Source organism: Cuculus canorus, chromosome 7 (assembly GCF_017976375.1).
Source record: "Cuculus canorus isolate bCucCan1 chromosome 7, bCucCan1.pri, whole genome shotgun sequence".
NCBI lineage: Eukaryota > Metazoa > Chordata > Aves > Cuculiformes > Cuculidae > Cuculus > Cuculus canorus.
The window spans coordinates 14,595,824-14,616,847 of NC_071407.1; the positions used below are offsets into that span (position 1 = coordinate 14,595,824).

The window sequence follows — 21,024 nt, forward strand, 5'->3', positions numbered from 1 at the left end:
CATTTTAAGCGTTGCTATAGGAAGTGCCAGTCATGTTCAAATTGCGGAATGCCTGCACACATGGAGACAGAGGCCTCCTAGGAGTGCCAGAATGCAGACCATGAAGCTGATATGCAGGGTCTCTTGTGTCACAGGGTGTCTTGACACCCTGACCCAAAGACTCAAGCATCCTCAAGATCACAGTGTTTAAGAACATCCACACTACAACAATACTTACTCTATACTATGCACTTTCATAATAAAAAGATACTTTGCTGAAATAAACAGGATATTTAACCCTTCTCTGGGTTTGAGGCCAATTCCCAGCATGACTTACTGCTCCTGCCCATTAGTTCCACAACTATACGTAGAAAGCCACGCAAAACTCATTCAGTAAAAACTTAAGTAAGAAAACAGACTGTCCAAAGTCTCTGAAGCACTGTAGCTTTCTTTTGCTATTACAACTTAGTATAAAACTCACCATTCTGAAACACGATGGGCAAAATCCCTCCTCCAATATAAAAGCTGAAACATGTATAGCTGAAAATACAAAATACAAGTGTGACATTTTTACTAGGAGGTTAAGCTAGCGAGTGAGTTCTCCACACTTCATTGCAGCACAGCTCCTCTGTCCTCGTCCATATTCCCTGAACACAGTGACTGCAAATGGCAGAAAAATTAAAAACTCGCAGCCCACTGACATCAGCTTGAATTTCACCTCTGTCATAGAATCAAAGAAACACCAGGTTGGAAAAGACCTCTTGGGTCATCGAGTCCAACCATTCCTATCTGTCACTAAACCATGTCCCCAAGCACCTCGTCTACCCATCTTTAAAATACCTCCAAGTAAGGGGACTCAACCCCCTCCCTTGGAAGCTGTTCCAGTGCCTGATGACCCTTTCCGTGAAAACTTTTTTCTGATACCCAGTCTGAACCTCTCCTGGCGCAGCTTGAGGCCATTCCCCCTTGTCCAGTCCCCTGTCACTTGGGAGAAGAGCCCAGCTCCCGCCTCTCTATAACCTCCTTCCAGGTAGTTGTAGAGAGCAATAAGGTCTCCCTTCAGCCTCCTCTTCTCAAGGCTAAACAACCCCAGGTCCCTCAGCTGCTCCTCCTAAGACTCGTTCTCCAGCCCCTTCACCAGCTTCGTGGTCTTAAGAGCAACAACTCCTCAAAATAAGTGTAAGGACAACCCTCCTGTTTAATTGCTGCATGATAAATTTCAGTAGGTCCAAGGCTGATGAGAATCCTCTCAATGCAAAAATACAAGCCTGAAGAACAGGAATCCAGAGTAAACTTAAGTTTTAAATGCAAAATGAGATCTTCGATCCAGTCTTTAACTGATTTATGAAACCATAAGTCAGTATATCAGCTTATTTAGATTTGTTTATCACAGGCTGTAGAGTTTTTCAAGATTATCGTTGCACTGTGTAGCCTCATGCCGGTAGCTAGCTAGAGCCTCTTTCACAAAGGTGTTCTGTTCAGATATGAAGAGGGGAAGAAAACTGATCCCTTCTGTCATTTACTACAATGGTTATTATCCTATTAAAGATGGGTACCCAATCTGCAATTTCTTTTTTATTTCAGTGCCTAGCATTATGTTCCTTTTCTGGTTTGGGTATTCTGTCTTCTCAAAGATGCTTGAACGCTCTACACAGCATAGCTCAGGTTTTCTTTTAAAGAAATTAAGATACTGAAACCTTGAAAGCATTTTAGTAGCCTCTCATAACTGAGGTTTCTCTATCCTTTCTCCAGTTTTTCAATATACTTTTTGAGACACATACCAGACAAAACTGAAAAATATATGTGACGGTAAAATCACTCTCCTGCTCCTGTTAATATTTCAAGGGTCAAATAAACTATTTAGGTGAACATTTCACAAGAGGCCTAGAGTAAAGTGGCCAGTCAATGCTTCTTGAGTCACTGCTTTTCAAGATACAGCCCCCTTTTGCAGACCAGCACTTGCTTTTTCATGAACTGCACTGCTCAATGGGTTAAAAAGCAATTCGGATCACACTGCCTCATCTACTTAATAATTTAACCTTCTGCCAGTCTTCCAGTAACTTGCAAAATTTATCTGAAATTCTTACGTCCCTTCTGATCACCGAAAAAATTAGCATGAAGCGCTATTTTCATACTCAGCACCTAAGGAACTTCACCCTCGACATCCTTGCCTTCTGGGGATGCTCTACAAGTGCTTTGTCACATCACGTATTCTTAGAATCAGCACTGTTATAGATGCACACTGCTAGCTCCAGAAGAAACACTGAGTTTCACACGTCCGTAGGACTTCGGTAATTTCTGCTATGAAACTAACAAACAAAGGTTCTTTAATGCTGCTTCTCTCTACTGCCACAGGTTTTCTGGTTCGGCAGATGAGCTATAATGTGCATGTCAGCAAACAATACTTGGAGAAACAACAGGGAAAATGTAAAGCCAAGTCTGATCCGCAGCAATCTCAATCACAAAATCACAGAACTGTTTAGGTTGGAAAACACCTTTAAGAGCATCAAGTCCAACTATAAACCAAACACTGCCAAGTCCACCACTTAAGCATGTCCCTAAGCACCACATCTACACATTCTTTAAGTACCTGTTCCAGTGCTTGACAATCCTTTTGGTGAACTAATTTTTCCCAATATGCAGTCTAAATCTCCCCTGGCACAACTTCAGGCCATTTCTTCCTGTCCCATCCCTTGTTACTTGTGAGAAAAGACCAGCGCCCACCCCACTACAATTTCAGGCAGTTGTAGAGCCTGATAAGGTCTTCCCTCAGCTTCCTTTTCTCCAGACTAAACAGCCACAGTTCCCTCAGCTGCTCCTCATAAGACTCTCTGAAACTTTTTGCCGATGGGCAGCCTGGTTCAGATGGTTTGTCTGCTTTAGCCAAGACAAAGTGCTTGACACTAAACAATCTGAAGCAGAACTAGCGAGTTCTGAAGTTGCCTCAAAGCTGTAGTCTGCAACACGCTTTTTGATCACATCAGCAGTTTTGGAGCCATCAAGTGCAGAAAAGTGACAGGAAGAAAAAATCTCAGCTCTGAAAGTAGGATGCATCCATGTTTCCTCTTAATTAACAATGCTAATAGCATGTAAACACATTTTTTCATCTCACAAGTGTAGTAACTAACATCAAGTAACTGCCAGGGAAGCATTAATTAGAATGAATTTATGAGGATACAAATATATTCTCTCTCCTGTGCCTGAACCACTGTCCATCAGTTGATTTCTCCAATGCAGAGAAGAACCCAAGCTGCCATGACCAGAGACCACTTTGAAGAAAAATCAGTCTTGATGTGCTGGATATTTCTAATGGAACAATCTAACAAGTACTGCATCCCTGTAGCTTTTTGCTTTCTTTACACATAACTGACAAAAAAATAGAGCAAAAATCCAATTAAATTTCTAAAAACAGGTCACCTCTAAAACTCCCATATACTTTCTACAAGACTGCCAAAGAGTTCTCATACAGATCTGGACCTAGTCCAACCTGAAATACATTTTGGTGCTCTAAAGCCCATGGAATCTTAAAAGGACAAAATATTCATCAATGTCCCCTACTAAAACACCTTCTGCAATGTTGCTAGCACAAAATGGCTGTTTGCTATGAGTGGGCAAAATGATTTATTTAGTACATATACATATAGCCCCTGAAACACTGCAGTTCTTCTGACAGAGAAGCATACAAATGTGAGGATTATGCGGATAAATCACAGGAGCAGGACTGGATTTTACTGTACTTCCACTGCATGTGTGCATATATATGATCTACAACTAGTTTCAGATGAAGTTTTGTAATATTTTTAACATTAAAAGCTCCTGTTTTCTAAAGTCGATTACCCTTTTCAAATACCCATCTTCCTACCCCTGTGTATTGACTAAAACATTAAGCTAGAATAAGACAATATACTTTTTGCTTCACAGCTATTGAGAAACTCCTTAACCATGATTAGATCAGCTCAGTTCAACCCAGACCAAAATGATTTCTGGGATGTTCCTACAGCACATTTAATCTAGTACATCTGCATTATTTATGGCATTTACACAAGGAGAACTGAAGGCTTTTATAAACTAAGACACAAATCAATATAAGCTCTTAGCAGATGGGGCCTTAGTAGGGTTCCACGGCAGCATCGTTCCACACCGAGCAAACTCTTTCAACTGAAAAACTGGTACCACAGAATGAAAGGTTTGATTAGAAAATCACGGATTAGAGGCACCCTCAGCATCCCGCCTTTCAATGAGAACTGTACCTGCCTCGTAGAGAGGCTGAACAGTCAGGGCTAAGTTTGCACACAATAGGTCACTTAAATTGCTTCACAGCACCAGCCTGCCAGCTACACGACAGCTCTGTTTCATTTCCCTCCCCAAGCTAAGATAAAAAGCCTGTGACACAGATGGCTTTCCCTGTCAGAGGCACCATGGACTGGCAAAGAAATGTATGGGAGGCAAATTCACTTTGGCACTCAGTCAGGTCAGCAGTGTACTCCAAAGGAGCCACTTCACAGCCTCCACTCTGTTGGTGCTTGTAGGCAGCACAGGCGGAGGGGCAGACCCGGCCAGCACTGGGCAGGAGAATCAGCTGGAGCCGCAAAGCCATAGTTCCTCGGTGAGAGAAAGACTCTCCCCACTTCCATAAAGACATACCCCACAGCAGGACCAACACGGGATGGCACATGACAGTAAAATACACGGTTTCACAACTGCCTGTTTCCAGATGATGCTCTTTTAGTTCACCTTGGCTGGTCTCTTCATACAGAAATGCTCCTCACAAAGAACAGATCATTATTTGAGGTACTCACAGCAGAGCTCTCCCACCCTGATCCGTTTTCCTAACCCGTCAAACCTGTGCACTGAGAATTGATGATAGGGTGAGGTTTTTTGATTTAGTGAAATCAAAGTTTGTCCTCAGAGATCTTGGCAAAAGAACCTTTTAAACATCTATTCATAAAGCAAAGCATGTGGATCTGCAGTAGGCAGAAGGAAAAAGGAATGAATGATAAAATTATCCAACATGAACTTCCTTCAGAACCTGCACCAGAAAACACGGATTATGTCCCTGTTCAATTCCTTGCTTCACAAAGGCTCAGTAAAAGGATTTGTCCCCTTAATGAACTAAAAAACCCTAGGGTCTTTAATTTTTTATTTCTTTTTAAATCAAAGAAGCCTCAAAAGGTCCCACCACAACTCAGCCTTTCTCTGACAAAAAACAGGCTACTGAATTGAAAAAGAACTTTCTTCCCAACCGTTATATTTGAATCAGGGCTAGCAAGAACAAAAAAAAGAAAAAATCCTGTTACTCTTAATTAAAATCATGCCTTGCTCAGCTGGCACAGGTTCTACTTTCATGAGATTTATGAGTTCATGATCCTGACAGCTCTCCATGAGTTCTTTCTGGAGAAAACAGGAACATCAAAAATAACAACTGAAATTGTGAAGTAAAAACATGAGGGAAAAAAACCCCATGATTCTATGGTTAATCAGCCTACTCTTCTCTTCACTGGTGCCCCAGAAAATTACAGACTTCTCTGTCACTCCCAGAAAAGAGCAAAAGGCTGCTAGGCAGGAGACCAGGTCATAGGTAAGTATAGTCATGTTCTTTAGACATCCCACTTCTAAATTACCAAGGACAGTATTTCCTGTGCACACACAAGCAGCAGAAAGCCATACAAGGAGTTGGAGACCTTCTCTTCTGCATGCAAAGCTGATGTGGGTCAAAATGTGATTAAGAGACTCCTTCACATCACAACGAACCCTTACAGACACCTAACATGGGATTTCAGCCTTCTCGACTCGAAAGTAACAACAGATTTAACAAATCACATGTATAACCTAAACAGGTGATTCTAAGTAAAACCAGTCCTGAAAGCAGTGGGATAGGCATGCTGGCATGTTGCCTTACCCGTGGTAAGGGCACTGACGTAAATAGCCGATTCCTGAGAAGCTGCTGACAGATAAAATTTATGTAAATGTTAAAAATTGCCATATTGAGTCAGGTAGCAAAGGCCAATGCAGTGTCCCGACTTTGAAAATGTCTACAAATGAGAGCTCAGGTAATGGTATAAAACCAGACAAGAACAAAATGATACTGCCCCAGAAAGAACACTCACTTCCAGCTACATGCAGTTCAAGATACACAAGGCAGAGGCGATATCTGTATGATCAGTAACATGTGATGGAATTCTATTCCATTAATTTGTATCATCGTTGCTTTAAGTTCACATAACCTTTTAGGCATTCCAAAGCTTAACTAAGGTTCGCAAGAAACAGTAACTCTTTGTTTTGAGCTCATCTGATCTTCTGATGTACCCTCTTCTTGTAGCTTTTCTTCATCTTCTCCATGACATTTAACATCTTTTAAAAACTCTTGTATATTCTCTGCCATCTCTCTCACAGCCTGAAGACTTGTCATGTATACAAATGTTCTTTGTAACACATGTGGGTCCATATCTTCAGTCATTTTTGCTGCCCCTTTCTGAAACTTTCCTGGTTACCTTACACCTTTGTGAATTTTCTATGCTCTGGATACGCAGCAAATGAAAGACCAGGTTAATTAATACAAAATCTTGCCTTGCATTTAGGAATCAATTCCAATAGAAGATAATATACTATTTATTGAGGGAGAGATGTTAAGCTGAGAAGCAAATAAAAAATAGATATTATAGGTGGATAAGAGAGAAGCTTCACTTTAGACCCAGAGACCGGAATGATATTAAACACCACAACCGACAGCTTAATTGGTGCAGTTTAAATATTTAATCTACAGTGGTACAGCAGCATAAACAGTAAAAGAAAAAAGAAAGAACAAAACAAGTAAAACCAACAACTTTACAACAGAGCTCCTGAAATGGTGCTGTGGAAACATCACGATATGTGCAAATCCCAGGCCCAGTGTTGCAAAAGGACAGGGGCTGGTTTGTGCATGTGTGTGGGTACTGCACAAGCAGTCAGGTCCCTTAGTCTGATGAAAGGAGTATGAACTAATATCCTAACGGCTGAGGCAAGTTTTCTAATGAGAAGTTAAAATAGCTTTTTCTTAATTTTTCCTTAAATTATTTACCACTGGCCTCCAATAATTTTAGGCTGTTACCACAATTCTGGTGCTGTTCAGCTTCTTGTGTTTCCATGTCTATGGTTTTCAGAAAAAACGTCTTGGGTATGGTCAGCAAGTTCTAAGAAGGGCTCTGAGAACAAGGAAAATCCACATGGTTCTTCCCTCCAAGTTTGCCCTGAAGCTTCAGCAGCATGGAGAATACTGAACTGCCGTAGTGAGACGAAAAGCAAACATCTGCCCAGCCGGTGAGCTTCAGTACCCCGATAAACTCCTTTTTGGGTGGCAACTCTAGAAATTTGCCTCCATAGCTCCAGTTCAGACATTCCTCATTCCTTACCCTCAATTGTTGCGTGGTGAACCTGTGCAAGGTTAGTACCATTCCTGGGTTTCAGCAGCACATCAAAGAAAAAACACAGCAAAGCCTCAGAATGCATTCTCTACAGCGTGTGCTACTTCTGTAAAGGAAACCCAGAATATTTCTGGTCTGGGAAAAGGGCAGTAAGATTATAAAATGGTGGTCAAAAGAAAAATACAGACATCTTTCCTCAGGCTAGGAGAAAGCATGCTGTACTAAACAATTTAATAATTAAACTGAAGAAGAAAATACCACTGTAATTAACATACAAAGAACCAGTATGGCCTCGGTAATCTCATCATGAAGAGATCGAATAAAGTAGCCTGCGTTTTATGGAGCAATTTAATCTGGCAAGCAATTAATCGTAAGAGCACTAAGTCAAACGAATAGATTTCCCTTTAAGGAGATCACATTCATCATCTGTAATGTATTCTAAACTGCAATTTGTTAGCCAGCCCCTGAATTTTACGGAAGACATTTACAGTCTTCCTTTAGCAGAGAAGTGATCCCCGACTGACAGGAGGGAGTGGCATCAGTCTTTCTGAACCAGCAAGCCTATTAACACTAATAGGTTCTGAATCATTGATGCAGGAAGCAAATAACTTATAAAAAGCAGCTACAAGTTTTTACAGGCCTTACATTTTGGAAAGAACTCCAACGGTATTTACCAGACTATCTGAATCATGTCCTAATCCACCAACCAATCTGATCCAACCCATCTCCGTAATGCCCTGGAGCTGATAACATTAATGATGGGGACGAGGGGTATTAAAAACAAACAAAAAAAAATTAAAACAACTCTTGCTCACTGAGACCCTCAACAGTCGTCTCCTACCTGCACTCCTCCTGGTGCTCTCCATCTCAGTCACAAGATAAGCCTTCCCGGACTCGTTTTAAATGGAAGCGCATGCATTTAGATTGTGTTTTTCTAACTGATCACAAAACTGTCGCAGACCCTCAATGCTTTCAGTGTTAGAAAGCCTTTTACTTCCACCTTTTGTTTATTTATGGTTCTGCCTGCTCATTTTTTCACGTTACAAATTTCCCTTTAGCTTCAGAGCTTCCACCTCACATTCATTTCCCATTACATAAGTAACTGCCAGTTTTGACTCTGTTGGATTGGGCAAACCACACACCAAGTGTCCTTTGGAACGAAATGAAGATTCCTGTTCTTTAGGTCTGCACTTATTCCCATCCAAGTTTATAGAAGAAGCATTTGAGGGCTTTTTTCTAGGGAAGGATTTCTGTTGAGTATTTTCCTCTCTTACTGTGTAGAGGGCAATATTGTTCTTCTGCTTGAGTGCACAGTTTGGATCATGAAGATTAGCAGGCTGAAAGCAATCAAGGCTCACACCCTCTAGGTGCCCTTGGGCGTAAACCAACTTCCCTTTAAACAAAAGCAGATACTTTAAAAAATAAAAAAGTGTTACCAGACAAAAAAGGCCCCCAAGAACAATTCAGTGCACCTAAATCTTAACAAGGACCACTAAGCTTCACCAGAAGATATGTGGTAACATTTCACTTCATCTAGAAACCACAGAAAATTCACCCAACTCAAGTGATGCTCTGGGCTATGTGTGGAAAAAAAAGCTTGCTAGAGAAACACAGCTTCTGCTAGTGTCTTCCTGCCCCACTGTCACTCGGAATCAAGTCAAAAGACAGATTTCTTCAGGGTAATCACAGGATGAGACCTATGCCTGGCTGCTTTCAGCCCTCTTCCATCCTGACAATTTCCCTTACGCCCTCCTCAGACTGAAGGCATGAATGTAAAGTAGCCCCATGCCAAATCAAAATTAAATAAATTGTCCTGGAGATAAAGTGCAATGACAAAAGAAATCCATGCGCTGTGTTCCAGACCAAGTTCAGGTGGTACTGTCTCATTCCAAAAACAGTTTAAACAATATTCATATTAAACTCATCATGAGTAAATAATACTGCTTTACTGCACTGACAAGAAAGCATCGGGAAAAACTTACAAAACCAAAATCGATCAAAATACAGATTTTGATACTCTAGGGTAAAAAAAAAAAAAAAAAACCCCAAAAAACAAACCCAGCAATAGGATGGCTCACTTGAGGAAAACTCTTGATGGCTTTGAACTCCTCCGACACAAACCTAAGTGCACAGCATTGTTTCCTGATGCTTTCCTGCTATATAACATCATACTTACAGCTAGACCAATACCACATTAAAATGACAGCAAGTGCAGGCACAATTCATTTAACAATTAATCTACTCTAGCTATCATTTTCACTTGTCATTAACTGCCTCTTAAATGCCCTGAATTTCATATAACCATAGACTCTTCCTTTAAACATACACACAGGGGAATATGCCATTATAGGCATTATTCAAAGAAGCGCTTTCTGTCCCCATCATCAACCACAGCATTAATCATTCTGAGAATAGTTTCTTCTCACAAATGATTGAGTTGCGTAGTTGGATCTCATCAGCAGGATCCAATTTACTGATAAGCTCACAGACAGCAGACTATACTGGGCATCTGCAGCAACACATACTGCGAGTTCTCCAGTTTTTACCCTTTACTCGTCTTTCAGAGAAAGAAAATAGATGCAGAGCACCACAAGCCCCCACTGATATCCATAAGTGCTCCATCAGCATTGTTAGCAACTGAGTTAACATACAGCACAGCACACTCAAAGAAAACAAGCTTTCTTGTTTCTTTTGCCATTTGACAACACAGCAATGAGACTGCTCTCTAAAATCAAATGAGTTATATTGAAAGGATTTTTTGAGGTTATGTGATCCAACTTTCTACTCAGCATAGGGTTAGTTAGACCAGTTTGCTCACTGTGCACTCAGTCAGGATGTGAATAACTCAAGGATGGAGACTGCACAACCCCCCTGAGCAATTTGTTCCAGCAGGGGATTACCTACGTCGAAAAGAATTTGGGAAGAACCTCCCTTACTGTCATATGACTTATTTTATTTCCTAGCCAAACTTGGAGTAGTCTTGTTTTGTGGCTCTTCCTTTCTGACAGAGGTTTATGCTGAGAGTGGAAGCCACCAAACAAGGAAGAAAAATAGGTGCTATGCAGTGAGATTTACACAGCCTGCTCCTTCAGTGGGGCTGAAGATGTCAGATACGTGCTAACCCCAAAGCAATGACAGCTTTCAAACACTAATGAATAAAGGAATCAAGAACAACACATAGCAGACCTGTTGCCTTCTCAGTTTAGTAGGGAATGTCTGGCTCAGCAAAGCTCATCACAAATGTCCATAAAATGCTAATGTCACGCTCTGATTCCAAAGCAAAGTGTTGCAAAATTATAAGGACATTAAATAATTACAAAAAAAGTATAATTAAAAGCAATTGGCCTTCGCTCACGTACACTGCCCTGCTTAAGAGGCTCCCTGTTAATCCTTCAGACACCCCACGAAGGACACTATATTAAGTATACCATAATCACATCCCTCTGTCAGCAGCAGGAGCTTTACATTAATTAACACAACACACAACCTTCTGGAAGAAGGATTCAGTTTCAAATTCCTCATGCAAAGCGTGGGCACCATCAGGAGTTTGTTTAGAATACAAGGCATTTATCCGGCCCTCAAAGCACTTCCCAGCTACATTTTCTACAGTGGATAGTAGCATTTTTTCACAGTACCCAAACCCATTGAAATTCAGTGCTCTAAAGTTTGAAATCATCCTTCCCTTGGCCACAAAGGTTGCCTTACTTCCCATCCCACACAGACTCAAAAACTTTCCATAATACAACTAATGAGAAGAAAAATGTCACTGTAATTAACACACAAAATGATAACCTCATTAATCACTAAAGCAGCAACATGAAAAAGCTTTTGGGCTTTCCAAGTCTTATAGCAAAGTCAGGCAAACGGATTGCCAGGGAGCTTTTAAAGTCATTCCACTTTCAGCCACGCTCAAAATAAGACACATTGAAAATGTGCTTTTACGTCCTATCAAATAGGAGTCCACTGCAGCAAGATGCCAACATTTCAGCAATTTCCTACACAAGACTCCCAGCCAAGCAGCAGCCAAGTTCTCACTTTTTGGGCTCATGGCAGTACTGTCTCAAGACTAGTACAAAAAACCTGAAGCTTTAGGCAATGCTTGTGTCAATATTTCTCTTAACAGCAAGAACAGTTTATCAAAGCCACCCTGCACTAAGCCAGCACAAGCAAGAGAATACATGCTTAGATCCCTGCGGAGTCCCAGCAGTGACCATTGATGACAGTGGACGTAAACACTTTGCAGCACATTAACCTAGAACTGGTGTAGCAAACCAGTGCTGCTAAGAGAGACTGTCCTGTTGGCCCTAAACCTGAGCTGCTTGTTGCACGCTCTGCACAGGGCTTACACAACCACTCACGTATCTGAATGCAATGAAATATCAAGAACTGACCCAAGGCTAAAACACATCGTTTTGTTCTTTTTTTTCCACTTAGATAGTTTTATCCTAGTCGGGTCCTCAAGTCTTCTCCTTCACATGCAGCTGCACAGTGTAGGCTGCTCCCTGCAGAAGAGGTGGCAGGAATGAACGGCAGGTGAGTCGGCCTGCTCAGCAACACTCAGTTTATCCAAGCAATCACAGAAGCACAGGCTGAGGAAGCACACTGGGGCAAGTTTTGCCAGAGTATCATCCTTCAACGAAAGCCTTACCAGCATGAGATATCAGAATCCAATACCTGCCACAGTTAATTCTTCATGAGATCAAGGTTACCTTAATCTGCTTGGCTTTGATAGCTGAGGAACAGCCAAGCACATGGGCATTTCTGACTGCCAAACCTTTAGCATCCCTTGAGACAGGCAACAGAAATCTGTCCTCAAAGCTAAGGCAGGAATTGCTACTGCAGAAGCACGACACCATCATTTTCTGAATTATTCTTCTACTTACAAGTCAGAAGAAAAGACTTTAAAGAATAAAAAAAGGTAATAACAAAAGGTTGCATTCTGGGATTCTCAAACATGGGCTTTCTCTCAAAGATCCTGGCACTTCAGCCAATTTAATTCAGGACCACCTGAACGTCTTATATCTCTTATGGTTTCTATCTGAATACACAGATTAATATTTTGGAAGGGGAAAAGAAAAAAACAAAACCCAAACACAACTCACTTGAGCTCCCTTTTTTCCCCTCCAGGCAGTATTTTACTTTTACCTTAGTCTTGGCTATACCAACCAGTGCAGCTAGCCCTTCTGCTGGTGGGGCAAGACAATCTTCTCTGCCTTCAGTGGGAAGAGCTCCTCTAACCCAATCATTTTAACTTAGAAAGCTAGGATGTATGTTTCTTTTAATGAACAAAATATTACAAACAAGATGCCCTCCTCTCACAGTTCCCTGGGAACTGAGCTTCAGATCCTGGTGCAGTCTTCAAACAGACTGCAGTTCTGCAGTCACACTAACAATGTATTACCCTTGCTCTCAGTTCAAGGTAAGGTAGGTACTTCATTACCTTAATGAGCAGATGTACTTAATGAGCAGGTACTTTGTCAATTTAGTCCTAAAGGAAGAATTAAGAGAACAGAGCATTTACATTTCTAGAGCAAAACCAAATTTTAGGCCCCCCACTAGTATAAGATAATAAGAAATACACGTTACTGGATTTTAAAAAGCTTTTTTTTTTTTTTTCTTTTGTAAGCACACATTCCCCAGCCCAGATTTTCAGAGGGAATAATAATTCTGGATGCTGCTGTGAGCAACAGATTTCTTTTTAAACAGAAAGAGCAAACCAGCATTATACTATGTCATTTTTCAAGGGATAAAGGTTTTATGTAAGCTCACAATGATTTTTACATTGTTTGGGTTATGATGAAAGTCATTTAATGTTCTCTCTCCATTAAAGCAAATCTTGAAAGCTAGGTTTGAGACCAGTGGAGATCAGAGTCCCTTATATTTACCCAAAGAACAAGAACAGCATGGGCAAAGTTTTGAAAAGCTATAAACAGCTGGTTCAAACTGTGCTTCAATCATGTTCCAGTAGGGCCAGTTCTTGGAGCCAAGAGAATCTGGTTGCAGAGGCTATTCATGTCTTGCTTCGGGGCTGCATTAGAGCAGCCAAAGATGTCAACTGTAAGGTTGAAATCTATCAATTAGGAATTGAACTCAGGCCAGCCACAGTACCACAGAAATAATTAAGATTGTTCTCATAAACAGGATGAAACACAATGCAACCATTCAAAGCAAAAAAACAGCAGGCCTTTTGGGATTTTGTGCTGCAAGAAAAACGCTGGGATGTTTACAAGACTGCATCTTAGCTCTGCAGCACACACTTTAATCTATTACTGAGCTCATACATAACTTGCCTGTGCCCAGCAAGTGGATTCAAGACCAAAGTATCTGCAAACAAGTCAGAAAAATAAGTTCTGACCAATAAAATATTACATCCACCTCTGAAATGAACCAAAGCCGCTCCCAATGCTAACATATATTCTCCACTACTTTTATGTTTCTACAGAGAAAGGTATTTGGCAAGGAAAACAAGAAAGAACTTCTTGCCTGGTGCCACAAGAAGCGCAAAGTCACTCACATAAATCACACGAGAGACTACAATTGCACTGAGAAATCTCCTTCACTTTTCTCCTCTACTGACTGTTCTCCCACAGCTCCAGACCCTGAATCCACCAGCACAAAAGCAGAAACTATGTGCCAAACATTAGACTTCCAAAGCTGAATGCAGAGCTTTCAAGAAAAATCTGCTAGCAGCTTAACTAGCTCCATTTTCTAATCCCAGAAAATGCACCCGTGAATCCAGTAAAAAAGATCCACAGACACAAATTCCCCATTCACAGGGCAGTTGCATTTGCTACATAGTAGATGAAATCTGGGTCGCAATACTTCAGTAAGGCATGTAATGTTTCTCAGCAAACTTCGCTCAGTAGCCTACGGATCTTGGCTAACCTTCCAAACCATTCGGATTGCAAGAAAGAAATGTTTCCAACAAAATGGCAGGAATACAAAGGCTCATAAGGGGGTAAACTCTGCAGTGAGATGTTCACCTTACAAGAATCGCATGAACTAAGATACTTGCTGAACTTACGAAGAGCCTGCCAAACAGCGGTACTGTGCTTCCCAAGAATTTCCTTTTTGCCTGGCAAACAATCCTCCCTTCAGTAGATGCCTCAGCTTTATGGCAATCCTTACAGAGCAGCTGAAATACCAAAGTGGATCCTTTTACAAGTTCTGTCTTAAGAGGCCAACCTGTTGACTTCATGACATAAGGAAAGGAGGCAAAAGTAGCCAATACAATTGCAGACATTGAAAAGAAGGTAAGAAAGCCAGTTAAGCAAGGCTGCCATCCTGGGAATAAATCACTTCAACTTCAAGTTCACCCCCCGAATCCCAAAGTAAGCCTTGCTTACTGTTAAGATGAAATTTTAGAGAGAAAGTGATCCCTGCAACATGGCTTTCAAGTGTGTTGAAGAAAGCAAGTCGTGGTATGGTATCTCCAATAGAGACATTTCTTTGCCATACAAACAGCTTTGCTAAAAATCAGCATCAGCTCTAGAAACCCTAAGTCACCAGGAAAAAAAATCCAAAGCCATTAATCCTCCCTCCTACTGAAAAAAAAAAAAATAAAACAAGTTCATTAAAGAGAAAACAGGTTTGACATTGTCAGAGTCCATTTCAGTTGCTGCTGCCTGAGAAGGGAAGTTACTGGCAGAAGGAAGGAAGGTGACCTGGGATGCACCTGACTCGATGAACCACACTGCTGTGTTAGTGGAACTGGAACACCACTCAACTAACAGATTTTCTCTCTGGATTTGCGCCAGTGGCAGAGACAACATTTAATTAAGCAGCTGCATGAATGAGAAAGGATGAAGGAAAATTATAGCAGAATGCAATTGGCTACGGCTCTATAAGAGAAGCACACCAAGACGAATCAGCTAGTAAATAAAGAGCAATGACTGGAAACTAACATCACTGTCTCAAGAAGAAATATAATGTGAAAGAAATGAAATGCTGAAGTTGTATGACTAGAGAAAAACCCTAAACATTAATAAATATACTGAAAGTATGGTAGAGTGCCATGAAAAGGAGAAACAATGCACCATGAGACACAATTGCTTCTTTCTCTCTTTGTTATTCTTCTGTTAAAATGCTGCTGGTCACAATGGCCTGGGAGCAAGGTCTTTCCCTTTCAATTCACCTGCTTCCTCTCTTCAGGTGCCAGCCAATTCCAGAATCTGTTCACACCAGAATCTGTTGCTCCTAGCAAATAAACTTTCCACACCAGAATACCCTAAGGTCAAATGGAAAACAAGCAGTGATGGCAGACAAACTCTGAGTAATCAAGCCCTCGTTCGCCCACTATGGTATTTCAGGACTTGTTCTGCTGTGCCAGAATCCTTATGTACAAGAAAAGCACACAAGAAACACGTGAAATGACAGGAAGGGTCTACTAACTTTGCTTCTTCATTTAGTAGTGAAGTGATCAGAGGTCCTAGAAAAGACCCAGAACCAGAATCCTCACCTAAAATCCACTTTCAGTTTTTCAGCACCATAATTTTTTAAGGCTACCACCTGAAAAGTGTGAACTAATTCTTCAAATTGTTTACATGTATAAAGTGTAGATTTTCTTACAGCATTTTAGTAACAATTTGATCCTTAAGCTTGGCAAAATTGTACTAGGATTGTAAAGTACCAATAAAATACATTTATGAGCTTCTCTTTGGGTTTTCTAGCTTTTCTAAAAAAAATTTGTTGACTGTCTTGTACTGGCCTGCGAGCTGAGCTCAGTCAGACTGATTAGCAGTGACAGCACGTCGGAGGTCGTTACCATTAAATACACCTCAGTGAACAACTCAATGGAGTTGTTATTCTACCAGTGGTGGCCCTCAAGTTTAAAAATCGATAGGGAACAAACTCCAGACCACACCAGGCTAACCTGCGTGCCTGAGCAGCCTCTGCTCCGCAGGGCTGGGTGTCCTGAGTCAAAAAGTTCTGCATGGTCCATCAGTTCCACGGTACGTATGCACCCAGTGCAACGCTGCCACTGGCAGCTACTGCTGAAAGGAGCAACACTGGGTTATCCTTAGCCAACAGTCACTGTTCATGTCGGAGAAGTCAGAAATGAGCAAGTATCTTGCCTTTTTCAGCTTGGAAATTATGACTTTAGATTAGCCCATTGTCAAAGGCAAGATGTTGGTGTGTGGTTTATATCTAAATATATATATTTGTAAGTATATGTATGTACACATTTATACACACAGATATCCATATATACATACATGGATACACACATTCATATGTGGGCACATACATAGAATATATACACAGATATCCATATTTTAGATTTTCTTCACCCTTCATTTTCATAAACAGGCTTTAAGCTTGCCCTCCCTTTTTCATCCTGTCACTCACAGTAGCAAGAAAGGTGTGTGAGTGTCCATTATGCCTGAACAGAGAGGGAAGGAGAAGAGTGTGATTACATATATATATGAATATCTATTTTTTTTATACAGTCTCAGCCGAGTGTAATCCACAGGCCTCGCTTTATACAAAAGCATTCATGTATCAGCAGGTCTCCTGCATAAATGCTACATAGTCATGCCACTACGACATGACTATGTCAGCATCATTTAGCTCTTCTCTCCCCATGAACAGATGCTAAATCCTTTGCTGTAAAGAGGAACAATGCTGAAGGTACTATGGGGACTGCTTCCAGCCAGTCACTTTCTAATAAATACATGAATGGAGCCTCCTCCTCTGTCAAGGTTTTCAATAAGCGCAGTTCTATGGAGTGCTGGTAATTTATTGTCAGCTATAGCTTCAGCAGAGGATTCCAGGTATCCTACGACAAACAAGCACAGCTCAATATGGCTTTCTTTCACCTAAGTAAAATTGTAAATACTCCTTCAGAGTGCTCCTGCCCAGACTGGCAGCGAGCATAACCATTTTATACACATCCATGTGATTGATGCTTTGAAGTGTTCCTCCCAAATCCCCAATCTCTCCTTTACAACCCCAAGAGCAGCCTTAGGTGAAGCAGCACTTCCTGGACAAAGAAAGAACATCGTACAAGGTGGCTTATGTGGAACAAAAGTAGCTGCAAGATGAAAGAGTGAATGAAAGCACCCGAGCGAGGATTGTGGCATATGCTATAACAGCACACAAAACACCTTTATAAAAAAGAAATCCTATCACCTAATTCGACACCCCAAACTTCCTCTGTGCTTGATGAAAGGGTTTCAGTGAGAAAAATAAAATTACTTTAAAAATTATGATGGGACTGAATTTCAGACAATGGGGAAACTCAGTCTATTAATCATTGAGTTAATCTATTTATTCACCTTGAAAAAAATCCTGATCAGAAGAAAGTCTATTAAAAGAAAACAGAGATTTGGCTGCCACCTTCCTCACTGACTACGCAATCAGAAGCTGCCCCTTTGAACCCTGCGTTAATAAACTTCTCATTAAATGCAAAACTGCACAATGCTATCTTAAAGAGGCTCGTTAGCTTAAAAAAAATTACTTGTCTCAAAATGTGCTTATTTCCTCATAGGTGAGAAGGTGAGTGTTCAAACCACTAACTGCTGCAGCTTCTTATTTCAAACCCATCAGCGCTGCAGCTGTACCTTGCAGTTCATCATGTCTCAATTATTTATGTAAACCACAGAGACAAATGCACAGACAGACATCATTGTCATTATTGTGGATAGGACAGCAACAGGGATCACTCATTCCAGTACATGGTATGTACAATTTCAGACAGATAAGGCTTTTATTATTCTGTCTTCTTCAAATTTTCATTTTCTTTAGGTTGGACAGAAGTTATGAATCACCTGTAAAATGGAGAGTTAGGGAGAGTAGGTAGGAATAGTCTCCCTGTCTCTCAGTGCTCAAAAAGAACATTTGTGACTGCTCTTTTCACTGGAGTAAGGACTACAGAAAACAGATAATCAGCAACAAGAAAGTTCAGTAAGCCTGCTTAGTGGAGAATGTGGTTCAATTAAAAAGTACAGCTAATATCATAATAGGATACACAAAGTGGGATCTTTTTCTGCAGCTGAGTTTAAGCAAGATCGTGTCAAAAATTCCCCAGGTCTTACTCATCCCAACTCCATATTAAAGCAATTAATCAGATGATTCCGCCACTCCAGCACTATGAGGTACAAGCAGGACTGTTTCAAGTGTGTCCCTAACAGCTACTCCTGCAACAAAAATGCACTGCACCCTCGAAAAGCTGTAAGCAACTCACCACTCTTCTCCTGGCAGAAATATAGGAGAATTTAAGACAGTTGTTCAAGCCCACCACATGCACGCACACAGAGATGGTTTTGCATTTATCATCTTTCCCATCAAAAGCCTTAGGATAAGAAAATTACACTTTTTATTTATTTATTTTTAAATAGCTGTTGTAATGAGATCAAGATCTAAACCAAGGGGTGGCTTTGCACTGTTACAGCACAAAGCAGGTAATCACTGCTCATAAAAACTTTCCAGAATGATGGAACAAGCTGAGGGAAAACTCAAATGTGAGGTGGATTTCTCTAAACTCATTCCCTTCATGGTAAAGGCATCCAAATAAGAAACCATACATTAAGACCACTCTTACAGGGAAACCACAAGGACACAAACAAACAGGCAATCCAGGCAGTGGGCAGCTAAGTCAAGCTCTAACCAGTACCTATCAATCCATAAGACAATCACATCTTATGAAAATATTGTCAGTCAGTAACATACTGTGTTTCTCTAATAAAGCCATCAGCATAGCAGCCCTAAAGGGTTTATTCTTCTCAAGCATCTCCTCTCCCTGTTCTCCTTTGGTGGTTTGGGCTTACATCGTCTCTGTGACTCTGCAACACAGAGCGAGAAGTACGTGTGCACACGGCTCCAGTTTGCACACCTGGTCCAACACCAGAAGCAAACAGATGGCCCTGGTATTAAGGGTCTTCCTACAGACCTTGCTGCAGAAGTGGGACAGCCAACAGAGCAGGGCAGAACGGTCTTTCCAAACAGCCTGCAGAAAGATCTTGGAAGGCTCAAGGCATTCCTCAAAGAATTACCCTCTTATCCTTCTCCTCTATGATCTGCAACTTTCAAACACCTAATTTCAGTCTTCAGGCCAAAGAAAGAGTCTTCCATTATCACAGGCCCTTCACCTCATCCATTTTCCCTGTACAGACACAAGTCTTTTGAAACTTTCTAAAGCAAGTTCTCTCAAAAAAAGAGGCATCTAGTCCTAGTCACCGCTTTGACAGCAAGATGGTTCAGTCACCTTCACAAAAGCACAGTACCTTTGGATTTCTCTAACTTCCAATTACTGGCTATTCTGAAATCCATACAGTTAAAGAAACTTCTAATGTAATATTTTTACCATGACAAGAATACAAGTAGGTGAAATGCCCATCCCATCACTTTTTTTTTTTTTTTTTTTTAAACAGAGGAAATGGGCTAAGTCAGACAGGCTAACTTCTCTGAATACCCCCCCAGGCTTTGAATTACCTCTACTTTAAACCTTGCCTGATTCCACCAAGTGAAAAGCCATGGAAGTCATTCATGAAAACTCCTAAAGACAGTGAAAGACCATATGAAATTTCAACAAACATCAGCAGCTGAGTGGAGCAGCAGAAAACTCCCAGAAGTCTAGAAGAGAAATATGTCAGAGTTTTCACTAGTTCCAGACAGCATCATGCACTGAACATGTCTGATACAGGCAGTGCAGGAAGGGGCATTGTGGTGCCAGTGTTCTGGTGGTATCTGGTCTCAGTATCATGCTCATTTTTACAAAAGCAGCTGTGAAGCCAACAGGAAAGGAGCCAATGCAAAATCTTGGTTGCATAAACCAGAGGTGAGCAGAAACCCTCTGCAACCACCTGCATTTATCTCTTCCCAGTTTAAACTTCTCTCCCTGGGTATACAGAGAATTCCCAGGGCAGACACTTTGTGTCACAATAAATGACATTCATTTGCCAACACCTATCTGTTCTGCTGCTTCATTCCGAGTGCATTATCTGCCCACAAGCATTCAGTCTGTTTACAAAAAAATAAAAATAAGGAGAGTAGCAAAATAAATCTTCTGGAACCATACGTGATATTATTAAACTTACAGACTTACTAAGAGAACCTTTACGGTGGTTTATAGGCACCTAAGATGTATATTGACTTGAAAGATGCCCTCGGAGAGTTTGTCTTACACAATCTCTTTTGTAGTGAGGAAAATGACAAGTACTAGCAATGTACTAAAATACTGAGCTACTCTGTGTTACAGACACCAAGTGTCTGGGGTGACCAGGAAAGCAATGAACAAATATTTTTTCAATATAAATACTCCCATCTTCTATGATTTGTTTACAAGCCAGAGTGAAACAGTAAATTCTCTCCCTCAACGTTCTTCATCAATCAGGTCCATGAGCCTCTTGCTCAGTACCCAGATCGGTCAGTACAAGCTGCTTCAGAAGCCAGGAAAAGAAATAACTGCTGTCATGAAGCAATGCAACATAAAAGCATCCATAGATATTCCTTAGCGTTATAAGTAGAAGACAACTTCTGCCCTTGAATGGGAAGAAGAGGTTTTAGAGAATACTGAAATGTCCTCAAATAATCAGTTTTAAACACACATAAAAATCTTACAATGTTAAAAGAGGCCTCAAATCTGCTTATTACAGCTGGCTTATAGTCCCCTTCATAGCTTCTTAGAATTGCAATAGAATCACGC

General features: G+C 40.9%; 1 protein-coding gene across 1 annotated transcript in view; it reads right to left on the reverse strand.

The window, feature by feature from the left end:
• The window catches only part of ARMH3 (armadillo like helical domain containing 3), a 129,779-nt gene that overhangs the window by 47,682 nt on the left and 61,073 nt on the right, over positions 1–21,024 (reverse strand). The window lies entirely within an intron of this gene.